A 5,689-nucleotide genomic window follows, 5' to 3' on the forward strand; every position below is an offset into this window, starting at 1 on the left:
CAGTCGTGCACTTCCGAAGCCAAAAGGATCACGAGATGGAAGAGCTTTTTTGGTCTCAATTCCATAGTCCGGAGCGTCCCCTTCCGTTAACCGATCGGTTGGCTGAGTGGGCTGAGCTGAATAGGCTGTCCGGACTTGCCATGAAGGACGTCGTGGCTCATCTGTGGCTGGAAAGGCCCAAGCCAAAGAGTTATTTTGGTTTAGTGCAGCAATTCCTTGATGCGGTGCCACATATCAAGGCGATGAAGCGGTCGGCATGCATAGAGGGTGCACGGATGGCTCTCGCCCGTGTCAAAACATACTGGGCAGAGATGGATGCCACCGACGTTGCATCCCGGGATTCGGATAGAAGCCGATTACCCGCCGAGCACTATTTTGAGGAAGTCCTGCGGGGCACTCGTTTAGTAGAGTCGCAGTGCTCGAAAAATGTTATGTTCAAATGATATGTATGATTTGTAAAACCATATTTATAATATAAGTGCTTTTTATACTTGTGCATTCAAGTATTGAAATATCTCCTGTGCGGCCGTTAATGTATATGTGTATATAACCTGAAAGATGGCAGTCTTCGGCTTCAGCCCCCACGCACATGGTGCGGGGGTGTTTGCAAAAGGGCGCATTTTCACACTTAATCCAATGTCTTGGTCCTGTGAAGGAGGTGGTAGCGTAGCAAACTAGGCAACCGGACTATAATGCTTTATCACTTTCACTTAGCCATAGGAGTTCGAAGGTGAGGCTACGATATAGCCCCTAGGGGCACCGCGCTCTCCGAATTCGGGGCGCGTATGTGCCTGACCGGGAAATGGTCCTTCGTCAAAGCGGAGGAATTCTAGACATTCTGGTAGTCGATCGAGTGGTTGACCAGTCTCTCGATATATCATGATAGTCAGTTTTCGGCTTTCTCTACTGAGGTGCTCGCCAGGCCGAACCGGAGCACAATCGCAGTAGTTCTCCTACTGCCGCGTTAGCCGATGATACGGAACGTAAGGCAGCAAAACACAGGAGTCGGGCAAACCCAACATTTGACCAAAGACATGATTTGGAGCTGATGCATTTAAGGCCTAACTCGAGACGCCGAACACTCCCTGAGGTATCCGGTCTTTATGATAACGGGCAGAACAATGCCCTAAGCCCCTAGTGTCGAGGTACGGGCGAGAACTTCTGACGCGGCCGATGCCAAAACGCCAGCCTCCTCCTCGGTTATGGTAGGAAACCGAGGGATGTGTGTCAACAAGAGACAGTAAGAAAGGTTTACGCAAGGTCTTAATCTGAAAAGAATCCTTGCAACGGGTCCCTGCTGCACGTCTGCGCCTGTGTCTCCGTTGTGCTGTATCCTGGACGGGTGTAGCACGTTGTTCATCTGTAAAAGAGAAGAACTTAGTTTGAAAAAAAAAGATCGTGCGAAAAATGTATGTAAAAAAGAGTATGATTTTAAAAAATGAATAAAATTGAGCCTTATTGGCTCTCATTCTTCGTTCGTGCAGCCCCTTGTAAAGGGGTATGCGGCTGGGAAGCCCCTTGTTTGTTTATGCCGGACTCGCCTAGCCGTGTCCGGGGTCTAAATGACCTGTTTTAGGGGCTTTGATCAGCCAGGCCAGATTAGTTTGTGGCTGTCAAGGCAGTCTCACGTTTTTCCGTGGTCGACGAACACTCTAAGTTACCCTTTAATGAGATGATGCCGCGTGGACCGGGCATTTTAAGTGTAAGAGATGCGTAATGCGGTATTTCGTTAAAGCGGGCAAAAGCTTCGCGTCCCAATAGTGCTTGATGGCTACTTTTAAATGGGGCGATATGGAAGATTAGCTTTTCGCGACGGAAGTTGTCGGATGAACCGAACACAACTTCTAGTAGTAAGGAGCCCGTACTATTGGCATAAGGGCCTGGCGTCGCTCCTTTAAAGGAAGTGCCGCTATGGTGAATTTTGGTAGGGTCTATCCCCATTCTGCGGATGGTGTCCTGGTATAGCAGGTTTATATCACTGCCGCCGTCCATTAGGACTTGTGTAAATTGTAGTCCGTTGATTATAGGATCCAATATCAAAGCAGTCCATCCTGCGTTTCGAATACTTCTGGAGTAATCCAGATGGTCCAAAGTAATTGGTTTTGACATCCAATCTCGGGATTCCGCTGGGGTGGACCATGCGGCACGTGCTTTGGTAGATGCCGCCCTATTTTTCCTTGTTATCACTTGAAGTGAATTCACTATTTTGACTTCTTGTGGGAAGTTCTTTTGTTTTCCAGCGCTCTGCTTGTGGGGTTCGTCATCGTCCTCGCTTGGTGTGTCGAGCCCCTTGTGTTCGGCGTTAAGTCGGCCGGACTGCTTGAAGACCCAACAATCTCTGTGGGTATGGTTTGCAGGCTTCCCGGGGGTACTGTGAATTTGACATATCCTATCCAAGATTTTGTTTAGGTTGGATAGCTCGTCACTGTTGTCCTTAAGAGGCAGTGTTTTGTTGTTCGGCCGAGAGCTTTTGAACCCGGCGTTGACCACCGTGTTCTTTGGGCCATTTTCCTTAGTCCGGCGCTAGTCTTTTCTGCGTCGTGGTTTCCCATTTCCATCCCTGACCTCGGATGTACTTGGGTCGCTGGTGCTGCATCTTGCCAGCCAGCTATCTTCTCCCGCGCAGAAGTGGGTCATGAGGCTCGTTAGTGCGGCCATTGTCCTTGGCTTTTCCTGGCCGAGGTGTCTGGCGAGCCATTCGTCTGGGACATTATGTTTAAATGCTGCTAAGGCCTCGGCGTCCGGACAGTCGACTATTTGGTTCTTTTTGGTGAGGAACCTGAGGGAGTCCTGGACTAGGGGGTGTCCGGATAGCCGGACTATCATCATCGGCCGGACTCCAAGACTATGAAGATACAAGATTGAAGACTTCGTCCCGTGTCCGGATGGGACTTTCCTTGGCGTGGAAGGCAAGCTTGGCGATACAGATATGTAGATCTCCTACCATTGTAACCGACTCTGTGTAACCCTAGCCCTCTCCGGTGTCTATATAAACCGGAGGGTTTTAGTCCGTAGGACGAACAACCATTACAACAATCATACCATAGGCTAGCTTCTAGGGTTTAGCCTCCTTGATCTCGTGGTAGATCCACTCTTGTACTACCCATATCATCAATATCAATCAAGCAGGAGTAGGGTTTTACCTCCATCGAGAGGGCCCGAACCTGGGTAAAAACATCGTGTCCCTTGTCTCCTGTTACCATCTGCCTAGACACACAGTTCGGGACCCCCTACCCGAGATCCGCCGGTTTTGACACCGACATTGGTGCTTTCATTGAGAGTTCCTCTGTGTCGTCACCGATAGGCTTGATGGCTTCTTCAATCAACAACGACGTAGACCAGGGTGAGACTTTTCTCCCCGGACAGATCTTCGTGTTCGGGGGCTTTGCACTGCGGGCTAATTCGCTTGGCCATCTGGAGCAGATCGAAAGCTACGCCCCTGGCCATCAGGTCAGGTTTGGAAGCCTAAACTTCACGGCTGACATCCGCGGAGACTTGATCTTCGATGGATTCGAGCCACAGCCGAGCGTGCCGTACTGTCACGATGGGCATGATCTAGCTCTGCCGCCGGACAGTACCCTGGAGGCCGCACACGAGTCCGCTCTGACCCATAGTTCGGAGCCGACCGCACAGATCGAGGACAGGTGGCTGGACACCGCCTCGGGAGCTGCAACTTCTACGGCGATGGAGCCGAATACCGACCTTGTCCCTTATAAAGCCCGTGACTCCGAGGTGCCGGACTCCTTGCCGGACTCCGAACCTCCTGCGCCCCTACCAATCGAATCCGATTGGGCGCCGATCATGGAGTTCACCGCCGCGGACATCTTTCAGCACTCACCCTTTGGCGACATCCTGAATTCGCTAAAGCATCTCTCGTTATCAGGAGAGCCCTGGCCGGACTGCGGTCAGGATGGTTGGGATGCAGACGACGAAGAAATTCAAGGCCCACCCACCACCCACTTTGTAGCCACTGTCGATGACCTAACCGACATGCTAGACTACGACTCCGAAGACATCGATGGTATGGACGACGATGCCGGAGACGATCAAGAACCAGCGCCTACAGGGCACTGGAAGACCACCTCGTCATACGACATATACATGGTGGACACCCCAAATGATGGGGACGGCGAAGAAGCAGCGGAGGCAGATTCCTCTAAGAAACAGCCCAAGCGTCAACGTCAGCGGCGCCGCTCTAAATCCCGCCACAACAAGAATGGAGATTCCGGCACCGGAGATAATAACACCCCAGAGAGTGCCAAAGACAACCCCCTCCAGCAAGATTCAGCACAGGAGGACGGAGAAGCTAGCCCTCAAGAGAGAGCGGCAGACGAGGAGATAGAGGATGACAATTACATGCCTCCCTCCGGAGACGAGGCAAGCCTCAACAACGACGAATTTGTCGTGCCCGAGGATCCCATCGAACAAGAGCGTTTCAAACGCAGGCTAATGGCCATGGCGAACAGCCTAAAGAAGAAGCAGCAACAGCTTCGAGCTGATCAAGACCTGCTGGCCGACAGATGGACCGAGGTCCTCGCGGCCGAAGAGTATGAACTCGAACGCCCTTCCAAAAGCTACCCAAAACGCAAGTTGCTCCCCTGATTAGAGGAGGAGGCATATAAACCTTCATCACCAGCGCACAATACGGCAGACCGACCACCTCGTGGCCGCGATAGAGAGGCATCCAGGCCCTCCGCCAGAACCGTACCCCGGCACCGCTCAAAAAGCGCGAAGCCACGGGGGAATGCGCCGGACTTGTAGGATATATTGGAGGATAAGGCAAGACAATCAAGATCTATCTACGGATCACGTGGGCGCCCCACGACCCACGACGACTACCGTCGCGCCGGATACAGCAACTCCGGCCGGGCCGAACACAGCAGACAAAGCTCTCTTGAGCTACTTCGCGATATTGCTCAGTATAGAGGCGCCGCACACCCACTGTGCTTCACAGATGAAGTAATGGATCATCAAATCCCTGAAGTGTTTAAACCCATGAACATTGAATCCTACGATGGCACAACAGACCCCGCGGTTTGGATCGAAGACTACCTCCTTCACATCCATATGGCCCGTGGTGACGATCTCCACGCCATCAAATATCTCCCACTCAAGCTTAAAGGACCAGCTCGGCATTGGCTTAACAGCTTGCCAGCAGAATCAATTGGGTGTTGGGAGGACCTGGAAGCCGCATTCCTTGACAACTTCCAGGGCACATATGTGCGACCACCAGACGCTGATGACCTAAGCCACATAATTCAGCAGCCAGACGAATCGGCCAGACAATTCTGGACACGGTTCCTCACAAAGAAAAATCAAATCGTCGACTGTCCGGATGCAGAGGCCCTCGCAGCCTTCAAACATAACATCCACGACGAGTGGCTGGCCCGGCACCTAGGACAGGAAAAGCCGAAATCCATGGCAGCCCTCACATCACTCATGACCCACTTCTGTGCGGGAGAGGACAGCTGGCTAGCTCGCAGTAACAACCTCAGCAAAAATTCTGGCAGTCCGGACAGCAAGGACCGCAATGGCAGGTCGCGTCGCAACAAAAACAAACGCCACGTTAACGGCGATAACACTGAGGATACGACAGTCAACACCGGATTCAGAGGCTCTAAACCCGGTCAGCGGAAGAAGCCATTCAAAAGAACCACTTCGGGTCCGTCCAATTTGGACCGAATACTCG

This window comes from Triticum aestivum, chromosome 2A, assembly GCF_018294505.1.
Source record: "Triticum aestivum cultivar Chinese Spring chromosome 2A, IWGSC CS RefSeq v2.1, whole genome shotgun sequence".
Taxonomy (NCBI): Eukaryota; Viridiplantae; Streptophyta; class Magnoliopsida; order Poales; family Poaceae; genus Triticum; species Triticum aestivum.